Source organism: Camelus ferus, chromosome 9 (genome assembly GCF_009834535.1).
Source record: "Camelus ferus isolate YT-003-E chromosome 9, BCGSAC_Cfer_1.0, whole genome shotgun sequence".
NCBI lineage: Eukaryota > Metazoa > Chordata > Mammalia > Artiodactyla > Camelidae > Camelus > Camelus ferus.
The window spans coordinates 27,917,066-27,927,868 of NC_045704.1; positions in this window are offsets into that span (position 1 = coordinate 27,917,066).

The following is a 10,803-nucleotide window of genomic DNA, read 5'->3' on the forward strand; positions in this document are numbered from 1 at the left end:
GGAGAAAGTGTTCGTCCAAGGGCACCCATCATCAGCTGAAGGCACAGTCTTTAATGGTGACACCGCTGGCACTGATCATCAGATAAAAGTTTCCTCTAAGAGAGTGAACACAGCATATATATATATATATATGTGTGTGTGTGTGTGTGTGTGTGTGTGTGTGTGTGTATGTATATATGTGTGTATATATATATATGTGTGTGTGTGTGTGTGTGTATATATATATATATATATAATTCAAAGCATGTGAGGGTCCTCCCTTTGTCCCCCTCACAGACCTCAATTCACTGTTATTTATAAAGTACACACCCCAATTTAAGGAAAGAATCTTCCCAAGAATGCAAAGGAACATCAAAAAGGAGGCAAGCAGCTCTCACTCAAGGCTCTGAATAAAAGATAGAAATTCTATTTCAAATTCATAGACTCCTGGAGGGGAAGCAATTGCACCAGTCAGAAACGATTTACACAACCTGCCTGTGACCTCTCTACCTGCTTCCTTGTGGGTGGACAGGAGGCCCCCTTCCTGATATAATCTGAGGGACACCAAGAGGATCCCCATGTTCCCAAAAGGTGCCTGAGCTCCCACTATCAGAGTTATTCATTTGGATTACTTTTCCTTCCTGGAAACTACCCTTTCCCAGAGATCCTCCTTTAAAATGTAAACATTTCTAAGGAGACCATCCCCCCGCAGGGCTGGGCAGCCCCTTTCAGAGAGAGTACAGATACCTGCTGGGGGCCAGCATGGGGAATGGGTCTAACCCCTAGCCCTGCATTCTGGGGGTGACTTTAGAAGCAGAAGACGTTTGCGCTGCAGAGGACAACCCTCACAGTGAACAGAACCTAAAGCAGCATTTCTCAACCAAAACTATGCCTCCCCTGCCACCACCCAGGTGAGGAGGGATCTTGGACCTCATCTAGAGAAGAGCTCCTTGTCAAAAGAAACAGCTTATGATGGAGGGATCAGACTTCTGGCTGTTACAAGAGGTGGACTGAGGTAAGAGTGAGCAAGAACTTGGTAACAACTGATGGGTAGAACTGGCCAGAAGAGAAATACCATATGGGAGAAAGCCAAAGGAATTTGCCTACATTCTGAAATTAGCATAAAAAACTTACTCATTAGAGGGCAGTGGTGTGGGCTTGGGAATGAATGGTCTATATGTAGATACTAGAAATGGAGTCTTCCAAGTTTCTAAGAATGTCTGGGAGTCCATTCAAGAAAGGCCTCAATGAAGGTGAGGGGTGGGGGAAGCGGATTCAGGGAGTCTACATTCTTTCTACCTCATGAACATAGCTGCAGGACAACCCCCAGGAGCAAAGGACCACTAACACCCCTGGCAGCTTTGTGCTAAACAAATGACATGGCAGTGAAGAATACCAGCTCCAAATGAAGTCAGCAGGAACTAGGGGCAGAGGAACCCAGTCCTCAGAGCTCTATCCAGGAGGGGATTAGGGTGGGGTCTGGGGGATCAGAAAGAACAAAGATCCCCTGGGAAGGGCTTGAGAGTGAGTGAGAGGGATACAGGAGTCCTTCTGTCAAGCACAAGTGTTCGTGAGTCCACATTTCCTCATCCGTCCCCACTGAAGCCTGGATAGGAGGAGTGACAACATCAAGTTCTATGTAGAATAGACTGTCATAGAAAGTGAAGCCACAGCTAGATCATCATTTGGTAAGCATACTGACCAGAGAATAAAACAATTATAACAATTATTGAGTACTTATTTTGCAGCAAGCATGATTCTAAACACTTTTCATCAACTCTATACAATGGAAACTTTTGTGACCTCCATGCTAGACCTGACGTTGTCCTAGGATTCCCAGTTAGTACGTGGTGGAGTCAGGATGCAAACCCAGAGGGTCTGACCCACAGCCCAGACCCTCTTCACTCTACTTACTTAACTGAGCGAGACATGGGGCCTGCATGGGGCTCAGCATTTTACACAGCTAAGTATCTTGACAGTGTTTGTCTGAGCAAGAGTTGACACTCTGACAGGCTGAGAAGAATAGACAGGACCTGTGGGGGCCGGCTGTGAGCTCTGGGTGGAGCAGCTGGCCACCTTCCCAGGATTCTCCCAGGCACATTCCCTCACTCACCAGGACCCAGGAGATCTGTGGGAGTGACCTGAACCAAGTGATCACTGGATTTCATAAATACGCAGACGTAACTGACAGACTAGGGCTCCCCAGAGCAGGTCCATTCAAGAGTAGACAATGGAGCCTCTCAGGGAAGAAGGCAGCCATCCCTGGGGCTTGACAGAGCACTGTGGTCAGCAAAGGTGAATGCTGTGTTGGCCATCCTCAGACTACATCCCCATCGCCTGCCCTAGATTCTTTGGGATGCAGAGCACTGTTGGACAAAGACCTGCCAATCACTGTCCACTGCAGAGTTAAGGGAACCATCTCCTAGAAAGACAGACATAGGAATCGAGATGGCTGGAGGAGACCAACAGAGGGGTAGGAGGTAGCTGGTGGGTGTGGGTCTGAGTGCTTTGCAGGGGGTCGCAGATGCAGACAGCCACCCACCCTGGGCAGCAGAGTCATGAGAACAAGAGTGAGGCTGTGAAAGGAAGACTTTGGGACAGCCATGATTAGATGTGTGGACACTGTCCCCCTTCCAGGATTCCTGTCAGGCATTGCTGGGGAGGGGGCCCTGGGCTGCCTACTGGTGAGGAAATGGGTGGCTAAGAGCTGGACTCTCCTAGTAAATTGTTTACATTTCACTCATCATCAGTGAAGACTGAGACCACTGGTTCCACTTCCCTGGTCTCCTTTAATCTTCCCAAACCCTACGAGCACGTACAATGTATAGTCTCAACTTATAAATAAGGGCACTGAGTCACACAATGGTAAATAAATGTCTCAAAATCACACAGCCACTAAACAGCAGGACGAGGAGTCAAACACTCAGTGGTTTCACTGTAAACACCATATTCTTCCTGAGAAGATGAGCTAGATGACCTCTCAGGGAACTTCCGCTCTGAGTATACATCCTAGAAGGTCATTAAGACCACAATATAATGATAACAATAACAATAATAGCAAATATATATGTTCCACAACAGCATATGTAAGTACAAGAAGTAACTTCTATTAGTAACATTCCTGTTTTACAGGTGAAAAGAAGTACAGCAAACATTATTAATAGTCACTAATATATGATTCTCCTCTACTTCCTGGTCCCTGAAGAATTGCAACCCCCAGCTTCCTGAATTTAGGCTCCAGAAGAAAAAAAAAGAGAGAGAGAGAGAGAATTTAGGCACCACCACATGGTTGGTCGTGACCAGTAAAAGAAGAGCAGAAGTGATGTGTGTCACATCCAGACCAAAGCTTTAACTTCACGTGCTTGGTGTACCAACCCTCCCTACCCCCTTCACCTACCATGCTGTAGCAAACCCTGGAGCTGCATGCTGATATTGGCAGTAGCTTCTGTCAATCTGGGTCCCTGACTGTCATCTTTATGGAACAGTCCCACATCCCCACCCCAGATCCACACTGGACTTCCACATGCTTGAAAAGTAAGGCTGATCAAAACTACAATGAGGTATAACTTCACACCAATCAGAATGGCCATCATTCAAAACTCCACAAATGATAAATGCTGAAGAGGCTGTGGAGAAAAGGGAACCCTCCTACACTGCTGGTGGGAATGCAGTTTGGTGCAGCCACTGTGGAAAACAGTATGGAGATTCCTCAAAAGACTAGAAATAGACTTACCATATGACCCAGGAATCCTGCTCCTGCACATATATCCAAAAGGTACCCTACTTCAAAATGACACCTGCACCCCAATGTTCATAGCAGCCCTATTTACAATAGCCAAGACATGGAAACAGCCTAAATGTCCAACGACAGATGACTAGATAAAGAAGTTGTAATAGATTTATGCAATAGAATACTACTCAGCCATAAAAAATGATTAAATAATGCCATTTGCAGCAACATGGATGGACCTGGAGAATGTTATTCTAAGTGAAGTAAGCCAGAAAGAGAAAGACAAATACCATATAATATCATTCATATATGGAATCTTAAAAAAAAAAAAGACAAATGAACTTACATATAAAATAGAAACAGACTCACAGACATAGAATACTGATTTGTGGCTGCTGGGGAAGCGGGGTGGCAAGGTATAAACTGGGAGTTTGAGATTTGCACATACTGACTGATATATATAAAAGAGATAAATAAGTTTATATTGTATAGCACAGGGAAATATATTCAATATCTTGTAGTAGCTTATGGTGAAAAAGAACATGAAAATGAATACATGTATATCTCTGTATGACTGAAGCATTGTGCTGTATACCAGAAATTGACACAACATTGTAAACTGACTATACCTCAATTAAAAAAAAAAAAAAAGAAAGAAAAAGAAGTCTATGTTGTTTTAAATGGAGAGTTGGGGATTCTTTCTGATCTAGTCTATCCTTGACTGGATACACTGAGACCCAGAAGATTAAGTCACTTTCTCAAAGCCACTCAGCTATTAAGAGGTGGAGCTAGGATTGGAATTCTCAGAATAAATAGTTTCATCAGGTTCTTGCCCCCTGACCCAGCGGTCTGAGTCTGATAGAGGCAGCAGATGTGAAAGTAAATGGAAAGCCTTCCCAAGGGAGAGGATCAGGTGAGTATACCAGCTCCAGACCAGCTGGGGACAAAGAGTGACAGTGAGAAATGAGGCAGTGTGGGCTGTGTTCCAGGAGGAAGGGTTGACTGCAGTGGCAAAGTCCCTACCCAGGCTGGTTCAGGAGGAGAATGATGCAAACCTAGGCTCGCCCAGAACAGGAGTCAGGAAATTAGAGGTAAGGATGCAATTGGGGATGGGTGACCCTTAGCAATGCAGTGAGGACCACTTGTACCAACTCCCAGACATCCTGGCAGCAGTGTGACCCAACAATGAGCCTGGAACACGCTGTCCTCCCAAGACAGGGCACACAGGGCTGCTTCTATAGATAACTCACATCACATGGTTTGCTGGGAAGGTGTGGTGGAGACTGGAGACAAAGGAAAAGCAGCTTTTCCCAAGAGGCTAAGATGGCAAATGCCTTGCTGCCCACCACCCTTAGTCCCAATAGCCACACACTTTCCAAATGCACTGGCTCCTGGGCCACACTGCAGGCTCGAGTAGAGCTGCTGGGTAGAGGGAGGCTTTGGGAGGACACGACAGGGAATGGCAGGGCAGACACTGGGTGCAGAAGAGCCCTGTGCTGGGCTCCTCATCCTCATAAGAAGCCATCTCTGGTGCATTCTTGTCATGGGAGAACCTAAGTTCAGACATCACTGTTCATGTGCTCATCAAAACCATCTCATGTCTATAAGGTCTTTGCCATTCACAAAGCTGTTTGAAGATTCTCTGTAGACACCTCCCAGTAACTCAGGGATATCAGCCAGCTGGACAAGGGCATGCCCCCGCCCTCAGCTTCATAGTTGAAGAAACAAATTCAAATGCAGGGCTGGCCCACAGCTGGTTAATAAGAGCCACCTGCACACCCTGTGTTTTGGTCCTGCCCCTGCCCTTCTGCCCAGCATCACTGTTTTCTTGACCCTCAGAGCTGCTGGGCACAGGGGATGTAAGGAAAATCTCAGGCTGGGCTTGGGCCAGTAACAACTGCTGCTGGCTCCTGCCATTTCAACCCTTTCATTCCTGAGTCAGACGTGAGGTTTAGAGCGCAAGTCCAGTGGGCAAGGGGGCAGGGTCACTCCCAGGTCACCCCAGCGGGAAGGGAGACCCTCGAGGCCCTCCACACAGACAGGGAACGCAGCCCTGCAAGGCAGACCCCACACCTCCTCTGCAGGGCTGCTGCCCGAGCTTCCACATGTCGTGAGTGATGCCAGATCAAACACACAAAGGAGAATTGGCAGGAAGCTTCTGCAAGCACGTGACAGGCCAGACTGAGGGCCTCTGTGAACAAATCCAGAGACAGAAAACAGTCCCATCCTGCGGTCCTATATGAGGCACAGTCAAGGCCTTCAGTCGGCCCTGGGGAAGCAGGAAGGCAGCAGTGCCTGACCGTCTCAAACCCAGGACTGCCCATCGCCATTGTCTTCATGAGCCCCCTGTCCCACATTGGCCTACAAGACCCCAAAGCCAAGGGTTTTAGGAGGTACCTCCAGGACCCTGGAATGAGCAGCTCACTTGTAAACATGGGAGTAGTTGGCCCAAAGGTGACACCCATCATCCAGATAAACAAACTGAGGCAAGGGCCCTTCTGAGCAGGAACGAGGAGCTTCTAGTCCTGTTACTGCCAAAGAGTCTTCCTGGATTTTCCAGGCAAGGGGAGCTCTTCCTGAGCTTTCCCCCTGGAAGTGCTTATTTTCTGGCCAAAACATTTGGCATGCTGGGTGCCCCTCACCTCACCATTCAGCTTTATAAAATTATGGCTGTTCCCAGTTTCACGTGGTGGGCGGGGTAGAAGCTCTGTCCTACACACCCAGCAGGCACAAATGAAATGCCCAGTAAATTGAAATAAACATCATTTGATAAACTGACTCAGTATCATTTCAACTTGTTTTCTGGGCTCTAGTCCTACATTTCTGTACCCCTGAAGGCACAACCACATATGACTAGAAAGCAAAGGTTCCAAAATGATCAGCTCCCTCCAACAAGTGTCATCCATGACTGCTCTTAGCTATGTGCACACAGTAGTCCAGCTTTGGCCTCTACATCCTTACAGATATATGCTCTCTCTCAATTCTCTTAAAAAAACCTGACCCATCATGGTCTATATTCCGTTTTTCTGCTTTTTATAGAGATACACACCAAAAAGCTTTTCATTTTTTCCCTAATACAACCATAGAAACAAAAATACACAAGTATAATGACAAAGGGCACCTGACACTCAGTTTCAGTGCCCAAAGGGCAAAAGTGAATGATAGGGAGGGTGGTGAACCATAAGCAGATGACCCTTTAAAGGGACAGCCACTCTTGGGCTCTCACTGCCTCCCAGGAGTAGAGGCTCAAGAATGTTAGACCTTCAGACACTTTTCAGAAGCTAGAAATCCAGGTTTTTATTTTAAATCTCTCTGTCTTTAGATGTTAGTTCATAATTATGTTATTTAAAAAACTAAGGAGGGTGGGTATAGCTCAGTGGTAGAGCACATGCTTAGCATGCATGAGGTCCTGGGTTCAATCCTCAGTACCTCCTCTAAAAATAAATAAACTTAATTACCTCTCCCCCACCAAAATAAAATAATTAAATAATACAATAATAAATAAGTAAATAAAACTCTTTTTTTAAAAAAAAAAAGTTTAAAAAGGAGAAAAACCTAGTTGTGTAAGCTATGTGCATGCAAACAAAGCCCCATCTGAACACCAGATCTGGTCTCCCATAAATGCCAGTGGGCAACCACTACAACAATAGTGGGTCCTCTGTGCCCTCCATTTGCCTCTGCAATGGGGACTCTTAGTACGAGAAATCCTAGCTTGGCCCATTGGCACTGACTGTGAAATTAAAGGGTGAAGGATTACATCTGACACACACTGCATTTCCAGCTGCAAACACCAACACTTTGTCAAAATCTGTTTGGTACTTCTCCATCCCTCCATCAGTCTCCCTAATGACAAAAATAATTAACACATTCATATAAAAGCATGGAACGAAAGACAGCTTTAATTTATCCATCTATTTCAGGGTCATCCCTGTTATCAATATATGACAAGTTAATGGGTCTTAATTTAAAAAGCAGCAGTAAAGCAGTTTAGGAAACTGAGGGATTATTATGAGTCCTAGCTGTGACAGCATGTTTTGTGCACTGCAGAATGTGACAAATTTGCTTTCCGTGGTATCTCAGATCCATCATCCTGAAACTACCTGCTCTTTGTGGTAGAGGGACATGTTCTTGTCTTTGCAAAAAGTGCCTGGGTTTGGTGGCTGCTCCCGGAATGGCAGCAACAATAACTTAAGGGAACTAGGCAAGGATAAGAGAACTAGGCAGCATAGAAGGGTATTAGCAGGCCTGATTGAGGGCCAGGGGTCATGGATCTAGAACTGTACATCAGAGCCATTCTCAACCTATCCCTCTTCACCCTTCCCCAAGCTCAATAATTTTCAGAAATATTTTTTGAATCCATGTCCTCTTTGTTATTATTTTCTGGCCCTCACCATCTTTTCCCTAGAATGATTCAGACACCATTTCATAACTAGTTGCCCCTGCTTCATCTCATCCATGGCCATTTGGATTATGTCCCTTCTTCCCCAGGCACCCTACAATTGCTTCAATTTCCAAAGCAGAAATTAAACACTGAATGTCTGGAAAACAGGTTTTCTTTGGCTTATTGAGTGTTTATTGCAATGTTGAATTAATTTTATGTGTAATTGGGAAGTTTTGCATTAAAATAAGGATTTCTTGCAAGACTGGGCCCATTATTCCCAGATGGCAACATTGAGATGGAGTTGTCCCATTTAGACAGCATATGGGCTCCTCAGGCGGTCATAGTCCTCACCGCCCCCTATTACCACTTACAACTACCGTACTCACTAATGTTCCCTTCCTGGGTTTACTGGCATTGGAGTTTGCGCACCATGGTGTGTAGGATGTCTGAAGCTGGAAAAACAGAAAACGGGAATCCAGGACACAGAAAGGTTCTGAAAAATGTTCAGATGTTTCTTGCTAGAAAGAAGAATAACCTCAGGACACGAGTGGTTCAGTACTTGCAGGTGAGTAGGATATCCAGAGGAGGGCAAAGGTCATGGGGAAAGGTGCGGGTTCACTGACCTCAGTGCACTGCTTTTTGTCACAAGATGAGAAATGGAGCCTTCCTACGAGAGAAGGAATCACAGCAAGTCCCTCAGAACCAGGACATCTTTAAACCTGACCTAAGTGTCCTCAGCTCAGGGTGGCCCCTTGGAAATCCATGAAGGGACGAGGAGGAAGATGGCGTCGTTCACTTTCCCTGCTGGGCTTTGAGTATTGAAATGTCTGAGCATGAAGCTCTTTGAAACGTCTGAATCAGAGAGTGAACTCACAGGCCAAGTTTCTTCCTTGTTCTTAAACACTTTCAGCCCAACTCTTACTCTGAGATTCAAGAGCACATGTAAGATACACTCTGGGCCTGGTAGCCCTTGTTCCCTGGCGGGTGGGAAATGCAGTGGGGGTGCTCCCAGGCAGAGCTACCTCCAGAACTTGTGTGTTTAACCTCGCAGCCATGAGTCTCTGTCCTGCTGCTCTCCCTCTTCTCCTCTGCTGTGCCCAAGCTGTCCACCTAGAGGCTGTGGCCCATCTGGCCCTCTGTATAGCTGTTTTTGGCTCCTGTAAAACAGAAGGACAGTAAAACTGGGGCCCAAATAAAACCGAGCTATGCAGGACAGTAGCCAAGAAGTGCCCTGAGCTCCTTGTGTTTCTCACCTTCATCTGCCCTTAGGACTCAGGTTTGCCAAGGCTCAGAAGCAAGAGCCTGGGAGTTATTATTACACAGGACAGCTGTGAACCTGGCCTGCCCCCAAGTGAGAAAAAAGCCCTTTATTCATGATTTCCTGAGCTCAGCCCAGCCCCTAGGTGCCCCCATCCTCCCAGAGTCCCTCAGCTCTCCAGCAAAGCCTGACAGCAAGTGGAAATAGGTATTTGCCCAAAATCAAAAAGCATTTTGCACACTAGCAAGACACATCCTGGATGGAAATCACTGCTACAGAAACCGTGTCCTTTCTCCAGCCTCAATCATGGCACATTCATGACCACAAACATTGCCTGTCTAAATTCAGAGTCTGTTCAATTTTGGGTCAATAGTTTTATCTACCTTCCACTTATGAAACATGGTCAGTGGAAGCGGTTTAAACTTGTCTTTTAACAGCAACAATAACCATCTTCTACATTTTTCCCTTCCAGTCACTAATTTGATATCTTCACCCAAAGAAATGCCAATCATTTGAGGGTTTTCAGAGCAAAGTGCAGTGAGTTCCATCAGAGAGCAAGGAAGCGAGGTGTCACTGCCATTATTCTGAGCTGATAGGAAACACACTCGTGTGTGTGAGGCCTGGAATCAGTCATTGGCTGCCCAAAGCACAGATAGAGCAGGTGTCGGTTATAATTGCTTTCAGAATTCCTGCCATGGTCAGTTGAAAGTCAAATCCGTAAATGCTGCCTGACTACAATAAAATTGGAGTACGCAGACATTTTTGCATCACTGCCTGGTGAAAATAGACTGACTAGGGTGGAATGAAATGGATGTGACTGCCCAAGGAGGGGACGCCGCCAGAATAGCAACAAACAAACTGTCAGTCTTCTCTGCCTTTTCTTATCTTCCTTCTTCCTTCCAGAACCAAGAGAGATGACAGTTTTGTAAGGAGATGGATTTGCCCACTTCTAGAAGCAGCTTTTTATTTGATCCTTCTGAGAGCAAGTCAGAAACTATTTTTTTTTAACCTGGTTCTTCACTATAGGTATTTCCTGAGCTTCTACATGGCAAGTCCCCTTTGGGGGAAAGTCTACATGCTTTCGGGTCCCCTTTGGCATCCAGACATGAATCCATATGCTACCCCTCAGTTCCCAAAAAGGGATCTGGACTCAGAGAGGTTATCTTTTTTTCCCAGAGGCCCAGGAGGTAGCTCAAACAAGCTCAGTCATTACTACCAGATCCTACCAAAGTCCCAAGGAGACCACGGTGCAGAGTGGCTGCCAAGTAGCAGCCACAGTCTGACCCTGGGTGGGTGAGGGATGAGGGAGAGCACATGCTGAGTGTGGACAGTGTGCCAGGCTCAGTTCTAAGTTGTTTGTAAATAATAACTCCTCTCTTCCCTCAACAACCTGTAGTGGGCTCTATTTTAGCCTCCTTTTATAGATGAGAACCCTATAGCACAGAAAGATAAAGC